Raw genomic sequence first — 19,023 nt, forward strand, 5'->3', positions numbered from 1 at the left:
TCAGTGCTTGCTATATTCCTGGATCTAAATTAAGAATTTAGAATTTAGAACATCAATAGAGTACAAGGCTATTTTGATAAAGATATATTTATCGTTTAATTAGTAAAATATTGGGCCCGTGCTGTAAGATGACCAGCTTACCTAGTTATATTAAAAGCACGAACTCCCTAACTTAAAAGTTAAATTACGAAAATACCCCTAATTACTTTTATTAGTTAAGAAATATCCTTACTGTTAACATTTTAGAAAAACATCTAACGGTCGCAAACTTCACGAAGAGGTGCCCACCCGATTAGAAAACAAAAACGTTGCCCACCCACTTTGAAAAGTTTCTTTTTTATAACTTGCTATGCGAGGAGTTACTATTATTTTGTTTGAGTTTTCTCTACAAATTAAATTGCTCAATGACACTTTCTCCTCATTTCTCCATTGTTTTTATTAATCCTTAGGTTTGGCTTTTTCCCGTTCCTTCAACAAACTGTTTTTTTCTCCTCAATCATCTTTTTCCCCATTTTTTCCCTCTCGCACTTGATGCCTAGATTTTCGGCATTTCTTCTATTTCCGCCTCCTTGCTAAATTCTTGGAGATATCTCTCTCTTGCGAAATCGACTTGTACGTTCACTTTTGTTTAAATAGCAGAAACCCTTCATATATATGTAGAAACTTCTCATATTCCCTCTCGACTTTATTTCTCAACTAGAAAATTTTAAACATCACTAAAATGACATTTTTTTTATAATAATTATAAAAGAGATAATACTTTTCATATATTTCATTGAAAACGAGAAAGAAAACAATTACTTGCTTAATTTTCTTAACCCACACACCTGAATTGCTAATGTATGTCTCTCACTTTTAATTTAAATATAGAGATCCACTAACTAAATATTCTTATTAGTTTCTTCTATCATCCTAAAGAATCTATATTTAAAAGTAATCTAAATTTCTTTTAGTACTATAAAATTCAACACAACTGTTAATTCTCTATGTGTTTTATATTTTATTTGTACTTTTACATCGATTTCTGCACCTTAGTTAAGCCTCATTATGCATAACTGCTTTATCTGCTAAAAAAAATATATACAAAAATGCAATCATAAAACGAAAGTATCTTTCGACTTATCACAACAAATTTAAATTTCACAATGGATATACAAGAAGAAAATGAAACTAAACAAATTTTCAAGTTCAATCTTACTTGGAAATAAAATCTATAAGGCCTTAAAAATTCAAACTGAATAAACGGTAGTAACAGGCCATTCCCTTCAAGTTCTGATACCATTACAATTCTTTTTTGACCCCAAAATTTTCAGAAAAATTACATTAGGTCACCCGACAATAACACTTATAGTAATTGCCAATAACTCCTATAGTAATGCCTAATAAGAAAACTAAAGGAATCCATTAAGTAAGTTATTATCGACATCAATCCTGGGAGGATAAAAGTCTAATTAATGTTAAGAAGAAAATTAAAAAACTAAAATAGAAAAGGAAAAACCATTCAGGTAAGTATGAAAAGCAGAGTAATGTACTTCTATTATTGTGCCAGGGAAATTGGAATGTAATATTACTACAAAATCTCTCCTGAAAATGAATCAAAGAAGAGAACAGAAAATAATATCCATCACATCTCAACCAAGAAGAAATATGTTGTACAGAGTTGGCAACCCTGTTGACAGCCCAGCCTGTAGTAAGGTGATTTTTTTCTTCAAAATTCATGAGTTTTCTTACAATTTGCACACGCAAGGAGAATAGAAAAATACTTCATATTAATGGAATAGATCAGTAACAAATAGAACCTTGACTGTTAGTCAGGCCACTAATCTTTCAGCATTATTTAAATTAGTTTGTAGGAAAAAAGAAGTGAGATTAGTCGCAAGATTACATTTCTAAAACATCATCATTAATTTTTTTTTTTTTGAATTGTAACTGTGTGAATATGGAGTACTATCAAGGAGAGCTTAGAGTTATAAATAATCTATTGCACATTTTCAGATCCACAGAGATCAGTTAGACGGAACTGCCAGCTCCAAAAATAAAATGCAAAGCAAAAGATCAAGGAGCGAAAGGAAAAGTCTGCTAGAAGTGAAAAAAAAAAGGAAAAGAAAAATCATGTTAGAAATATTATTGCTAATCCATAATTGTCGTTGTCCAAATCATACAATTCAAAGTTATAAATTAACATCATATAGTAACTCTTTTAGCATGTTACCTACTGTTAGGGGTATGTCTGACAAATCGCACCAAACCGATAAACCGAGTCAAACCGAGAAAAAACCCGACTAGTGGTTTGGTTTGACTTGGTTTGGTGTTGGAAAAGAAAACCCGACCATAATTGGTTTGGTTTGGTTTTAACTAAAAAAGTCAAACCAACCAAACCAACCCGACATTACATGTATTCAATTTTAAAAATATTTATACATAAAAATATTTATTTGTAAAGTAATTTATAAATATTTCTTAAATTTTTTCGTAATTTTTTTTATCTATTATCATATTATTCAAGCTTGAACTTAGAATTTTGAATGTCAATAAGTTTTATATCCTATGAATGTTAGTAACTCAAATCCAAAACCAAACCAACTCAACACTAATCCTAACAAAAGAAATTCAATTTACCACTAGAAATGACAATAATGTTGGATATCTATTCTTTAGTTTTGCATAATTGATTTAGAGAGTAAAAATACATAACTTAAGTTTTTTTTTCTTTGTCATATAATTAATACTTATTTTAGCATGACTTAGTATTTTTAGATTATGGTCATTTTCTTTTATGGCTTGTTAATTAGCAATATTTATTTTAACCGATTATATTAGCTTTTGTGGAATATTTTAATACAATGTCATCACTCTTCTCACATTTTGTGTTATTTTCTTAAGAAACACCTTAATTATATAATTGTATCTTACTAGGACTAAAGAAATATTTAAAGTAAAAGTTATATGTTTTGTATCAAGACTATTCCGAAAAAAAAAACCCAAAAAATCCGAGAAAACCGAACAACCCGAGAAAACCCGAGGTTGAAAAACCCGAATTTTATTGGTTTGGTTTGGTGTATAAATTTTAAAACCCGACGCAATTGGTTTGGTTTGGTTTGGTGTTTAAAAAATCCGAACCAACCCGGTCCACGTACACCCCTACCTACTGTTGTCTGTATTCAGTACTGAGTTTTTTTTTTTTTTTTTTTTAAATAGCAACAAAGAACATTACCTTTAAATACTTGTTCTATGTCTGATCTACTGACAAAATAAAAACAAACAGAAGTTATCCAAAACAGAAAATCAAATTAAAAGCAAAAGTAACTTAACCTACCAGATTGATGAGAGGTTAATATTTTGTTAATAATTCAATACGAAAAGAAAGCAAAATCTTCTCACCGTGAGTGTGGAGTAGTTGGAAGTGCTCAATTCACTTGATTTGGTCAAGATTTTAAGACTAAACTCTATCTTTACAGATCATTCATCATTAGGAATTGGCCTATTCACATATTCATATGATAATTTCATACCTGACCCCAAAATAGAAATGGGAGACGAGCAACTGCATGCTTTCCACGGACAACCCTTAAATTATATTGAAGTGGTGTGACTTTTGGGTTTCTATAACGATTTTTTATTTAATTGACTGTTTTATATGATTTTAATATTTTGAATAGGTGTAATTATTGGTGGCAAGTGATGGCAAATATAAAGCTATTAAATAGTGAGTGAATCTTTCTTATGGGTGGAGAGATGAAACCTTTAATTTTATTTAATTAAATAGAGAAATGAAGAGGAAAATGTCAAAAAATTGAGAAAAAAGATAAATGCCAATGGAGGCCATAGAGAGGTGCCACATAGGATTGTCTATGCCTAGCTTTATACTATATATAGATATAGATATAGATTAATTTTATGATATGAGTATCTTAATTGGTTTAAAAAAAAATCAACATTTTTTTTATTGAAATGACATATTAATGCAAAATCGCTATAAATTGGAGATGATTTAAAAATAATTGAGTTTGATTTTTTCTGGGCACAAATATCTCTATTTCTCCATTATCTTTAGTATTTTTGCCCAAGTAGTCATTTATAAGATATAAATTTGCTCTAAATTATATGTTTTGCATTGTTCAATTCAAGACATACTACATTTTGTTTAGTTACGAATCTGTATAAAATTTATAGTGTGTATTTGAATATAATTGTTTATCAATTAACTTGACTACTCCAATTGTTAAGCTCCGGCTACTTGAATTTCTTTGTGTTAATTCTTTTTTCCACTTTGTGGTAATGATTGTTTATTTTTCCTTTCTTTGTTTCTTCCGTATTAAGAATAAATTTATCACATTTATCCAAATTATCTTACATTAATTTTAGATAGGAGAGCAGACGCGGATATTTCCAAGATAGCTCCTATTCATTTGGCGGCTATTCACTCCACAAAATAGTTTATAAATGTAAGCTTCGAACACCATTTTCTTGAAAGTAATATCACATGCATTTTAATTACTTTAATCGAATTTGATCGCGCTATAACCCCAAAAAATATAAAATAGACTATTATTTTATGTTAAGCTCATGACTCATCATCTTCTGATATTAGAGTAAGAGGATGCTTTGACATCATTTTATTAGACTTTCTGGCTTTTGATGTTGAAACAATATTAACTTAGAATAAACAGATACTGTCTAAAAAATCTGGGATCTTTATAATTCCATTGCTAAAATCTCAAGGTAATGTTGATTTACATTATCCTCCTACTCCACGTTGAACGATTTTGTATCGGTGGAAGAGGCGGAAAAAATTTAAGTGATGATACTATCTTTTGGTAATTCTTGAGTCCGGAGCCAAAATGGGTTATTTTTACAGCAAAGAGCCCAAAATGGGCTGCTCTTTTTTTTTTATACCACAATGGGTATTTCGTTGGTTATCCAACGAAATACCCAGCATTTACTGTTCATGGCAGTTTTTTTTTCAACCAAAAATTTTTTTTTTTTGCATTTCGTGATGCTATTCACGAAATAGCATTAAATTTTTTTTTTTTAATTTGATAACAGCATTAACAAAAACGAAATTAAAAAAATAAATATTTTTGTCCTATTTCGTTGTTGTTAATCTTTGTTATCAAATTAAAAAAAAAATTTAATGCTATTTAATTAAGCATTTCACGAAATGCAATCAAATTAAAAAAATTATTATATTTCCCTATTTCATTTTTGTATAAAGGAAACAATTTTTTTTTAATTTCGTTTTTTGTGTAAACTAAATAATTTTTTTTTTATTTCGTTTATACAAAAATGAAATAGGGAAATATAATAATTTTTTTTAATTTGATTGCATTTCGTAGAAATGTTTAATCTAAATAGCATTAAATTTTTTTTTATTTTTTTATTTGGCTCATAACAAAAACGAAATTAAAAAAAAAAAAATTGTCCTATTTCGTTGGTAGTCCAACGAAATAGGACAAAAATATTTAATTTTTTTAATTTCGTTTTTTTATAAACGAAATATTTTTTTTTTATTTCGTTTATATAAAAACGAAATAGGAAAATATAATTTTATATGAACCGATATTTTTTTTTGCTGTACACAATAATGTAGGCGTACATCAAGGATTCATAGACGCTCGATAGTCATTTTAGGGATTGAAAAGGTACCCGAAGTAAATTTTGTTTAAGGTTTAAGTGTTTTATTTTTTAAGGTTTTGATTTAAGCTTGTTATTTTTTAATCAAGACATAACTTTATTTTGAATATAAATCTAATTCTAAAAAATATAAGGTGAAAAACTAGTTGTAAAGTGGTCAAACTTTAGATGGTCATAACTTTGCGCTCTGACGTCGATTTATCGTTTTTTTTTTAACTTGCGTATTTTTTTTTCGCCAGATCTATGCGGACAAAAAGCCGCAAGAGCGGTTTGCAGCCGATTTTTAAAAAAACACCTTTATCCCATTCAATTTTCAATTTTCCCCAAATTGGCGTGAAATTTTCAGTTTTATTTACTTATAAGATGATGATACGCAATAGATTTCAACGTAAAAATCTCGGGGTAATGTAGTTGTGAATGTCAATTTCCTTCGGTTTCAATTTTTGAAAATAAAGCCGACTAATTTTCTCGACATATAAAGTTGACTAAAATAGCTACAAATACTCAAACAAAACTTACTTCGGGCACCTTTTCAACTCCTAAAATACTATCCGAACGTCTATGTATCCTTGATGTATTGGGCCTACATTATTGTACGCGAGAAAAAAATATCGTGTTCTATATAAAATATTGACGTTTCGGAGTCTTGACACACGACTAATCGTTGGTCAAAGTATGAATAAAACACTAAGTTTTTTTCAAACAAAAAAAAAAAAAGTTTACCAAATTTTTTTTTCCAGTAAGAGCTATAGCGCGATTTTATCTTGCCATGCAAAAAAAAAAAAAATTCTTTAGCGCGAGATTTCATCGTCATGAAGGTAGTTTTGTAACTCTTTTTTTGTTGGGGTATTTTGGTTCATTTGATTTTTTATTGAGTCGTTTTGTTTGCTCCTTTTTTGTATGAGCCAAATACTATTTCGTTAGTAGTATCACGAAATACAAAAAAAAAAAATTATTATATTTTCCTATTTCGTTTTTGTATAAACGGAAATAAAAAAAAAATTATTTCGTTTATACAAAAAACAGAAATAAAAAATTTATCCTATTTCGTTGGACTACCAACGAAATAGGACAATTGTTTTTTTTTAATTTTTGTATGAACCAAATTAAAAAAAATAAAAAATTTAATGCTATTTCGTGAATAGCATCACGAAATGCAAAAAAAAAAAAAAAAAAAAATTGGTTGAAAAAAAGCGCCATGAACAAGAAATGCTTTGGGTATTTCGTTGGTTATAAAAAAGAGTGACCCATATTTTGGGCTCTTTGTCAGAAAAATAACCCATTTTGGCCCGACTTAATTCTTTATATGAATTTCTGAATTATGTTCCTACATGATTACTTATTACATATCATTAATTCAATCTCATATTTTCTGGAAGGTTAATTTGTATGTTACTAACAATGAAATCACTTATTGGAGAAAGAAAGAGGAGGAGAACACACATGTAATAGTAACAAATGCAAGGTAAGTTAAATTTACACAAATTTGCATGACTAATAATCATTAGATGTATTACATAATTAAGTTAATGTACTATATATTATTTATAATTTTAAAATAGAGGTATTATTATACATTTGTTATTTTATGGAGAAATTTGCTGAAAACAAAGGTGAAATTCTTGAAAATAGAAAGAGGACAGACTAATGTTTGAATGATGTAGTGCAAGAGTCTAAATTTACAAAGGTATTACACCAACAAACTTATGTACTTATATGTCATTTTTTATGAATTGAAATTATGCTAAAGTTTTTTATTTCTTCTCTAAATAATGAGTTTTGTAATATTCACCATTCATGTCAATAGTGTGCCGTGGTGTAAGTGTCTCAATTTATAAAGGTATTATGCCAACAAACTTACGTACTTAATATGTCATATTTTATGAATTGAAATTAAAATATATTTCTTTATTTCTTGTCTAACTAATGAATTTTGTAAGATTCACCATTAATGTCAACAGTATGCTAATCAACCTAACAATTCAAAAAGCAACAAATTTATCTCGAAATATCCGCTCACATGGTTGATTTTACGTTACACTTTCAAGAGGAATATCAATGTCAATAATAAGAATCCCGATCATAACAAGAGCAATCGAAACAAATGAAAAGAACATACAATTGCAGAATATCATCTATAAAGAATTATGTGAGAAATGCTTCATCATATATTTATACCTCATGAAATCAAAATATGTAAAAAAAAAAAAAAAAATGAAATCGCATGTATCTGATTAAACATGGATTGTTATCCGTATAGGTTTAATCTGCTTTCAACCTCAATATCTTATCAGTCCTCAACCTCGACAAATAAGTCACTCTACATAAGAGTTAATCATTTATATAAACTTATACATTATCCATGAATTTACGCAGAGAACACGTGTCAACCCCTCCAAACCAGTAGTTAAAACAAATGTAAACTCATTCATAACGTCTCAACATGAAAGGAAAGGAGCATTGAAATTGGTCATTAATCTCGTATTCAGATTTCAATTTCAATTTACACTTAGTAAAATTTTAACAAAATAGCTACAAATGCATTCTTTAAACACAAATGCTATCTTTAAACCAAATTAATTGGAATTTCAATTTTGAATACTACAACAACAACAACATTCAATTTCATTATTTCATTCAATTTCAATTCAAAAATAAAATAAAGTTAACATTATAAACCCTAAAACAAACATTGAACAATCAATAAAGTTAACAAATCTACTAATTAAACTACAACTATACAAAGTAATGCAACTAATAATGAGAAAATGAGATTGAAAACCCAAAAAAAAAAAAAAAAAAAAAAAGATTAACCTAGCTCATTGTTCGAGGAGAGGCAGGGGGTAATCGGTGGTTTGAAAACAACTTCCAACTACTTGTATTGACAGAACTTTACGCGGGAGTGGGTGGCGGTGATAATGGTGGGGTGGTGGGAATTTTGAGGGAGATGAGTTAGACGGAGGGTAAATTTTGAGGGAGATGAGTCTAGAAAGTTTTGGGGGGAGCTAGATGAAATATACACTTTTAGTGTGGGCTTAATTTTTTACTGAACCAGATTGCACTAGAAGAAATAACAGTCAAAGTATTGACCAAATTTGACTTAATTATTTCGACCTCAAATGGTAGAAATTTGATTTTATTTTTATTTTTAATTAATTGTTTTATATTTACATAATTTATTTTTGTGTAAAATGATTTTTTTCTCATTTATTATTGTAGCCTCTTAAAAATTTCGATCCACATCAAAAATCATAAAATTATTTTTCCCATTAAAAATCAATCCGTGTGGTCGAAATCCTAAAAAAAATTTAAAAAATCTGGAAATTTTGACCACACGAGGTTGATTTTTTCGACTAAAAGTGAGGATCAAATGATAACACAACAAAAAATACCGTTTGTTTTTTTAGTAGTGTATATTTTGTGTGGTTGTCCTATTACTTTATTAAAAATGGAAAATTAGATGTGCGCAACATTACAGGTGATCATCATCAGCTACTGCGGTATACCTCAGCCAAAATACTTTTAATTTATCCTCGATTCTTCCTTTCAACTCCCCATCAACCAAAAATCATCAACTAGGCATGTTTTGGTGAGTTGAACAACTAATCAACTAAGAACAATTAAAATGGGGTTAAAATACTACTATCAAAATATAGCTCAAATTGGATTTAGTGTGTATAAAAACTAAGTTGGCTTCTTACTTGTGTCATTAATCTTGCAGAAAACATGTGTTATTCACATTTTCTTTGGTATTTATTTCAAGAAAAGTAAAGAGAAACGCCTAGCATAATCTACTTCTCTACGCCTAGCCCAACTAGAATGAAAGTTAAAAAGTTGATCAATTTTCTGTTGCAATACACGGATTTCACTTACAAAGGTAGAGTGGAAGAATGGTAAAAAAGATTCCCGTATTTTGGCCTTTTGGGTTCACGCGAAACCGGTATGACACGTGTTTACACATAAACTCCTATCAATTAACCATATTAAGTATACATTATCTCGTCACTAAATAAATTACCATGACTAATTATTTCAATTTGGTATAAACATCTAAAATATGAATAAGTATTTATCATAGAAAATTTGGAGGTGAATAGCATTAAAGTGTGAGATTTCGAACAAAGCTATAATCCTTGGCAAGTAGACTTCGATTGTTGTCTAGGGGTGTCAAATGGGCGAATTTGGAATGGTCAAAATGGGTGAGTTAATAAATAAGCAAGTCAAAAGTTACATTAATGAAATGGTTCTAAAAACGAGTCACAACCCAATCAACTTAACTCTTATTAAGTTTTAATTTCTTTGTTTGTTTCTTTTATAATATTTTAAGTACCTAATAAATAATCTTTTTCCTTCACTAGTATTCGTACTGCGCGAGCAAGCGCCGATATCAAAGGAAATTAATCATAAAAAATATTAAATTATTTGTTTGATATAATAAATATTCCGTCATATCGCATGGACATATTTAAAATCAATAAACTTGAAATAATAGATGTGCGCTATCCATAATAGTAATAAAAAGATTGTAACATATTAATATTTATATCTTATTTGTAATACTACATCAAATATAATTTCTTTAATATTTCCAAATACACTCCTCAAATCTCCTTTAGAAAGTGTACACGGTCGTATGCAATATATTTACCCAACTATGAGTTGAGGGGTCGAATCCCAACTTAGAACAATATATAGGCGATTAAGAAAAGTATGAAATTTTCACCAACTAAGCTAAAGCCAAACGATGGATAATATTTTGGGTTTTTGAGAAAATTATAACTAATGCAAAAATGTAAACTAACCTAGAAAGCGAGTAAAATGATCAATGGCCACAAGTTTGGATACAAGGAAATTACACTCAAGTAACGATCCAACGTATTTTATGATATTACAACTAAGAGCGGGTTTATGTTAATAGATAATGATTTCTAAAATCTCATTGAAAGTCTTCCAACCAAATCAATGAATTTCACTCTAAGCTTTTCCAAGCCTTAGAGTGTGATATTAGGCACAATCAATTTAACCTCAAGTAACTATCCTCTTCCGAGCTCAAGTTATTAGATGGTTTAATGACCCAAATTCTTGTTAATCAATCTTTCCCAACCTAGATTTCCTCTTCCAAGCTCAATCTAAGTAAATGGGTGAGTCCTAGGGTTAGCTAATCCCTTTGGAAACATTCAAGAACGAGATTAATTAAATCAACAAAGACCCACTTCAATAGCAATAAAAATCATTCAATACATAAGCAAAACAAGAGATTCAATCCAAACTTTAATCAAGAATATTTCCATAAACAATATTCAAGTAATGGAATATAAATACTACACACTTAAATATTCAATACAAAACAAGGAATTGAAGAAAGGATTAAGAAATATCTCTTTGAAGTTCTTCCAATCTTCTCCTCCAATGTGTGTGATGAAACCTAGCCTCCAAAACTTGCAAGGAAAAAGCTGCCAAAGATATCTGATATTTTTGCCCTAGTTTTCTATTTATAGCAACTGGAATAGTGGAAATCGTTGAATCCCGAGTTCTGGTCGAAACTGGGCGAAAATCCTTCAGTGCGATCGCGCCACGTAGCTGCGCGATCGCGTGATATTTGATGATTTGTTAAGCGCGATCGCGTGAACAAGTTGCGCGATCGCGCAGACTAACTGGCGCGCGTGTGCGCGAACGCGTGAAATCTTTGCGCGAACGCGCAGAGTCACGGACGCGCGTGACCGCGATCGCGTGACCTCACTGCGCGAACGCGCGAGCATTATTTCGCCAATAATTTCCAGAATGTCCAATTTGTTTCCGATTTTGCGCTTTTTTGCTTGTTTTCCACACTTTGGCTCTAGGGATCCATATAACCTCGAAACATACTAAAAACCACGTAAAATAACATAAACTTGCTTAAAAACAAGTAAAACTTATAGTTAAAAAGCATCAATTGTGACGTAAAATCACGCCACATCAACACCCCCAACTTAAAGTATTTGCTTGTCCTCAAGCAAGCCATAAAAAATAACGACTCAATCTAATACCTAGATATCATAGAATAACAATGTCTACATTGGTTCTGACTCTGAACTACCGGCATGCATGTTTTCCTTTAAACGACCACCCCAACTTTCTACTTTAAAGCAATATGCACAACTCAAAAACGCCATGACTAACAATGAAGCTTCAATGCATGACATTACATTATCGAACATATTATGATGCACACAAATGCTACTTTAGGCGGTCACTTTATTTTATTCAATTCTCATCCTTATGCCCTCACATAGACCAAAGAATGTCCCAACACACATATATACGACAAGAATGGGACGGAGATGAAAGAGAAGAGAAAAACACTCAACACTCACAAAGAATTCATATCTACACATGCAAATACCATAGGCTTGCCCTTATTTTCTATGTTTTCATCCTAGGCTCGTTCGGTTGTGATCACATTAGGACTTGTTTTGGCTTGTAATGTAGGCTTAGGGACGGGTAGGATACTTTTTGGATATTAGTGACTCACCCTCCTTGACACTACAACATCTCTTCACCTTGATTCGCCTCTTTTCTTTCCAACCCCTTTATTTTCTTTCAAGTTTTCGACCTCGATGTGGTTTCATTCCTACCTAACTTTACAACTCTTTTTTGTGTTACCATTTTCTGATTTTTTTTTTTTTTTTTTTTTATTATTTTTTATTTTTTTTTATTTTTTTTTATATATATATATATATATATATATATATATATATATATATATGCAACTACCACATCGAATCTCCACTAGCAAACTCCACCACCCCCAACTTATGTTTTTAACATCTACTCCACATTTTAATTCACCCCCAACTTAGGCATTTTGCCTCTTCTAACTAGTAGCATCAAGGAGGGAACGGGTGCGAAGATGGATTAATTGCACAAAGGGTAAGGTTTCATAATTTGCTAGCCAAGAAAAAGGTCACCAGGCTCAAAGGGGAAAACTAGTGATACTTTTCAACTTTTGGTACGACTTATTTAGGCAAAGTGACTGTTTACACAAAGAAAGCCTAAGATCATCTCACAACCAAACTAACTTTCAGATTTCATACAAGACCAACCGGGCAAGTTCTAGATTATACATGCATAAACAGAATCAAACTAACAGCTCACACACACATTGGCATAAGGACAATTATTTTTACACTTGTGACCTCCTAAGTAGTCATTTATCACACACAATACCCCAAGAATAATAATGTCATATAAAGAATCAATCATGTTAATCAATCTTGTTCTAAGTATGCATTTTTGAAATTTTGAAGGGTCTACAATTTCCAACAAACCAAAATACATGCCATTAGTTACAAAGTAATACCAAATAAGCCAAAATTACTCTACTCAACCTAAGCAACATCCTAAACATGCCAGTTTCAACAACAATAAAAATCCCCCTCAGGAAAAGACACTGGCAAAGAAAAGCCGAAGGGGTTCCTAATACATATTTACCCTACAACGCTACCAGATAGCCACCCCCAACTAAAAAACTTGCAGTGTCCTCACTGCATCACATCAGCATACAAAATCATTTTTAAGCATACCTGCCAGCACTGTGTGCTATGGTCATCTCTGCTCCTCCTCAGAACTGGAGTCCGGGCTGGCAGGACAAAATCGTCCTCATTTTCCTCCTCCTCATGCTGTGCTCCGCACACACTCCTCAGAATACTCATCATTTTATTCAGAAATTTGCTCTGCTTCTTGGCGTGCTCTCTTGCCTTTTTCTGGCGCCTCTCTATCTTACCCTGCTTTTCCTTTATCAGCTTCAGCTCCCCTACTACGCTTGTTAATGTCGGACCTCCAGATCCAGAAGGAGCTGTAGATGTGCCCTCTCCATGTGGGCCCGAAGGGAGACTAGACACTAGCTGTTGAATCCGAGTGTCCACTCCATGGACCTGGGTGGAGATGTATTGAAAAGGTCTGGCGGCTTCTTGCAGTGGTGGTAAGATTGGTATAGCCATAGGAGGAGCAGATGCCCCCAGTCGAATCTCGCACGCAGTAGATGTGAACTGCCCAAATGACGAAGATGCTATATCAACCTTCCTTTTCTTTTGTACATTACCAGGCCCTCTCTTTTTCAAAGGAAAAATCGGTCCACCAGGCCCCTTTTCTTTGTCACCTGGCCTTGTGGGCACTCCATCAGTGGTGCATAAGTAAGTGATCAATGACGGGAAGAATAGACTCTTAGTCCGTTCAAGCACCACTTCCCGTATCTCTTGCATAACGAGCCTCCCCACGTCGACGAGCAACCCTTCCATTACAGCACAAATTAATTTAGCCCTCTCAAGGGGCACCTCTGAATCATGTTTGGAAGGCAGCACCCTGGATGTGACAATATCAAGCCAAGTTTTGGCCTCAGCAGTGAACTCTGCGGAATCAATCTTTCTTTGCATTGTGGTCAGCCACTTTGGTTGCTCCCCACCGTGGAGGTGGGTCACAAACCATTGTTGCCGCAGTTGTTCGTACATCTGAGCCATCTCACTGTTATCACCATCCTGCAGATTGTAGTAGGCATTGATTCTAGAAGCAGTGCATAGGACATTTACGCCTCTCACTCTGACAATTGCCCGCTCTGTAATGTCCAACTCTGCAGCATTTGCATAGAATTCCCGCACAAGGGTATAATTAGCCCTGATTGGTTCATCCGCAAAACGTATCCAGCCGCTTGTCACCAACCTTCCATAGAACTCGGGCATCTTTTCTTCCAAATTTTCTGTTACAATGCCCCTTTCTTCGATGAAGCTCTTTCCCAGCAGTCTATCATAGAGCTTCGAACATTTTGCTGATTGGAAGGTGGTGGTGTCGTAGTATTCAAGCATGGGCATTTGGGCAACATTTGAGGGTCCCTCCATTTTTCGAGCTTAATTACCTACAAAATGAGCAAACATGTCGAACACACCAGTGAATACCTAGAATGATGTATAATGAGGTAATTAGGCCAAAGAAATTGGTCGCTAAAGTTTTGGGCAGCTCTGTGCGAGCTTGCTGTTTGTGGACTGCCGAATTTCCTTCAGCGCGATCGCGCAACAAAGGACCGCGATCGCGCCATTTTTGTTAGTTGTTCAGCCGCGTTCGCGCTTCTATATGGCGCGATCGCGCTAGGTTAATGCATCGTTTCAGCGCGGTCGCGTGATTTACAGGCGCGATCGCGCTGAGTCGTTTCAGATTTTCAGAGGCATTTTCCCAAACAGGTGGTGTGCATGATTTTTGGGACTCAGATTCAATGATTTTAAGCACGTATTTTGCCCCAAAAATTTGTTACAAATCAGCACCCAACTCTCAACTCACATCACTCAACAACAAACAACAATTTATATGACAAAAATTTCAACAATTCTATCAAATTCTTATGGTTAAACAAGTGAAATTTAAAGTTTTCTTTCACAAATCTAACATGAAAAGATGATAAAAACAACCCTATGTACAAGAGAATGAGAGAATTACATACCTTGTGGTTGCAAGTTGAGGAAATTTTCGAAAATTTTGAAGTTGGGTTAGAGAGAAAAGTTAGGGAAATAGGAGGAAAATGGGGGGTTTGGCCCCCTGGTGTTCTGTTTTGTAACTGAAGAACGCGCTTCTGCGCGCGTTCGCGCGCGCGCGCGTTCGCGCAGTAGTTTTTTTTTTTTTTTTTTTTTTTTTTTTTTTTGACGCGATCGCGTCAGTATGAGGCGCGATCGCGCAGAGGTAAATTCGACCTCTTTTTTCCAGAATCAAGAAATAAGTGCAGAAACTAATTATAACCCATGTTTCAGCAGCAGCTACTGGTTTGTGGCTGCTCTGAAAACCCAACCTGCTCAAAACAATTTCAAAAATTTTGAAACTGAACAGATTAGTCACAAATTATAAACTAAATTATTCTAGAAAATCAAATTTCAAAAAAAATGATCTAAAAATTTTAAAACGATGGGTTGCCTCCCACCAAGCGCTTAAGTTAACGTCGCGGCACGACGGCTACCTTTACCACTTTTCCTTCCATTTGGAAGATATGAATTTGCGCCCCAACTTTGAATCAAGATTCCGGTGATGCTCGTGAGGCGGTGGTAGGAAAGCAAAGAGGCCAACTCTCGGGTGTCGCATTTTGCACTTCTTGGCCCTTAAGTGAGGCATGCCATTTTGTCTTCTTGGCATAGCAAACTTCAAAATGAAAACGCTTTGATCTTCATCTCCAAAATTCTCCATTGGCTCGGTTAGTTCAACTTCCATATCATCAACCAAGCACAATGTTGAAAAATGGTTGGAATGAGGTCCAACGCGCTCAAATTCCAAATTTGCATGAATTTTGACATCCTCACCCAAAAATGAACTAGAGTCTTCAAAAACCATTTCATGAACTTTTTTATGCAACTCTAGTATCATTTCTTCAATCTTGGCATCATTCACTATTTTCGGGTTGGTAGGCTGGCAATTCACCATTAGCTCATCAAAATCAATCTTGACCTCTTCTTCATTGGAAGCCAACTCAAAACTACAATCCATGGCTCTTTGATATTGAGCATCACATGCCTCAATCTTTGCATTCAATTCGGCCTCCAAATTTCGGACAGTAATTTCAAGTAGCTCCACTTCTTGACTTTGCTCAACATGTATTTTTAGAAATTCTTCCATCATCCATGAAATGCCTTCACGGTGATTTCCATAGGCTTCAAGTTGTTGAGCTTGATTCATTAGCCAATCTTGGCTCAATATTTCCATTTTGTCAAGATTTTCTTCATTGTGAGAGTCGTCCAACTCTTGTAAAAATCCATCCATGGTGAGATACACCTTTTGGACAGTTTCATCATCTCCATGTTGAACTTCTTCCCACAATTTGGTCAAGACTTGCCCATATTGTTCATTCCTCCCCATTATGCTTTTCAAAATTTCCTCAACTTCTTCTTTTTGAGAATTGGAGATTTCTTCTTCAAGATTATGCTTCTTCTTCTTCAAGTTGAACCATTTCTTCAATTTCACAACTTTCGTCGTGGTCATAAGAATTTTCGGATTCATCTTGTAAACTTGAAATCTCTTCTTCAACCATTTCATTTTGAGGAGTCGACACTTCCATGACAATTGAGGAATTGGCATCCTCAAATGGATCATTCGTTCTTTTCAATGGTTTGTTAGCATCTCCATTTTCTAAAATGGTTTGTTGGATGATTTTCGCTCTTCCTCCATTTTAGCCTCTCGATCTAAGTATGTTGGTCAAACTCAAAAGCACAACTAGCATTTTCGTTAGAACAACTTGGGGGAGAAGCAAAATAATTGGGACAATCATGATGTCCACCTTGACCACCACATATATTACAAATACTCTATCCGGTGCACACACTCTCTGTCCTTCAAAATTTGCAATATGGACATGTCATTGTCCCCAACTTTCATTATATGATGCCATTATTTTTTATTTTATTTTATTTTTTTTTTTAATTTTTATTTATTTAAAAATAAAACTAAAAGCACAACTAGCATTTTCGTTAGAACAACTTGGGGAGGGGAAGCAAAATATTTTGGGACAATCACCCCAATGTCCACCTTGACCACCACAATATATTACAAATACTTAAATCCCAAATCATAGGATTGTTGACAACGGTGCACAAATACATCTCTCTCCGGTCGTATGCATATTCACAATCTTGCCAAAAGTGCGATTAAGAAAAGTGAAATTTTCACCAACTAAGCTAAAGCCAAACGATGGAAAATATTTTGGGTTTTTTCATCATAACTAATGGACAACTAACCTAGAAATCAAGTAAAATGATCCAACTTTCATTATATGATGCCATTTTATTTTTTTTTTTTTTTTTTTGAAAGTTTAAAAATAAATTTCACTAAGCTTTTCCAAGCCTTAGAGTGATATCACAATCAATTTAACCTCAAGTAACTATCCTCTTAGAGCTCAAGTTATTAGATGAGTTTAATGACCCAAATTCTTGTTAATCAATCTTTCCCAACCTAGATTTCCTCGCTCAATCTAAGTAAATGGGTGAGTCACTGGGTTAGCTAATCCCTTTGGAAACATTCAAGAACGAGATTAATTAAATCAACAAAGACCCACTTCAATAGCAATAAAAATCATTCAACACATAAGCACAACAAGAGATTCAATCCAACTTAAACAATGTATACTTCCATAAACAATATTCAAGTAATGGAATATAAATACCAAACACATAAATATTCAATACAAAACAAGGAGTTGAAGAAAGGAATTAGAAATATCTCTTTGAAGTGCCTCCGATCTTCTCCTCCAATGTGTTGGTGATGAATTGCCTCCAAAAATGTGTTGTGCCCAAGGATTTCTTTTTTTTTTTTTTTTTTAAAAGATAAAATAAAGCAAAGAAAAGTTTGAACGTAAAAGCGTGAAGTTAGATTTGTTAAATCCCAAACTAACCCAAATACGCGCGTGTGCGCCAAGCGCGCGCGTTGCGCCCGCGCGCCACGGACGCGCGTGACCGCGATCGCGTGACCTCACCGCGCGAACGCGCGAGCATTATTTCGCCAATAATTTCCAGAATGTCCAATTTGTTTCCGATTTTGCGTTTTTTTGCTTGTTTTCCACACTTTGGCTCTAGGGATCCATATAACTGAAACATACTAAAAACCACGTAAAATAACATAAACTTGCTTAAAAACAAGTAAAACTTATAGTTAAAAAGCATCAATTGTGACGTAAAATCACGCCACATCAGAGCGTCGGAAGAAACCAAGTGAAAATAAAGTCAAAAAGAGGCCAAACTGGACAGTTTTGCAAATCTGAAAACTTGGGGCTTATTTTGTTATTTTTGGACTTGAAAAAAGTTGGGAACTACAAAAGCAAGACATGGGGCAAACATTTATCATCTTTGGCCATTTCAACACAAGTTTTGGAGACTAGGGTTCTTACATCCACACTTCGGGATTGAAGATTTGAAAACTTTGATGAGAACTTCTTACTCTTTTACTCATTTCTTCAATTCTTTGTTATGTATTGAATATCTAAGTGTGTAGTATTTATTTTCTTCACTTGAATCCTGTTTATGAAAATATTCTATGATTAAAGCGTTGGATGAAACTCTTGTTTTGCTTATGTATTGAATGATTTTTATTGCTAATGAAGTGAGTTAAGGTTGTTTTAGTTAATCTTGTTCCTTAATATTTCTTAAGAGATTAGCTAACCCTAAGACCCGCCCATTTACTTCGATTTGAGCTCGAAAGAGAAAAATTGAGGTTGGGAAAGATTAATTACCAAGAATTTGAGGCTTTAGACCTCATCTAATAACTTGAGCTAGGAATAGGAAAGTTACTTGAGATTCAATTGGTTGTGCTTGATATCACACGCTCTCGAGGCTTGGAAAAGCGAAAGTGAAATTCATTAATTTGGTTGGAAGACTTTCAATGAAATTTTATCTA

The 19,023-nt window shown here is 33.3% G+C and overlaps 1 long non-coding RNA gene across 1 annotated transcript; it reads right to left on the reverse strand.

The window, feature by feature from the left end:
• Positions 1–1,510: 1,510 nt before the first annotated feature.
• Positions 1,511–3,881, reverse strand: LOC132045799 (uncharacterized). The gene is made up of 3 exons (XR_009412528.1): positions 3,513–3,881; positions 3,146–3,481; positions 1,511–2,212 (listed from the first exon to the last, which is right to left on the reverse strand). It is a non-coding gene; the product is annotated as an uncharacterized LOC132045799 (long non-coding RNA).
• Positions 3,882–19,023: the final 15,142 nt, after the last annotated feature.

The sequence above is a fragment of the Lycium ferocissimum genome, unplaced genomic scaffold (assembly GCF_029784015.1).
Source record: "Lycium ferocissimum isolate CSIRO_LF1 unplaced genomic scaffold, AGI_CSIRO_Lferr_CH_V1 ctg797, whole genome shotgun sequence".
NCBI classification, from domain to species: domain Eukaryota; kingdom Viridiplantae; phylum Streptophyta; class Magnoliopsida; order Solanales; family Solanaceae; genus Lycium; species Lycium ferocissimum.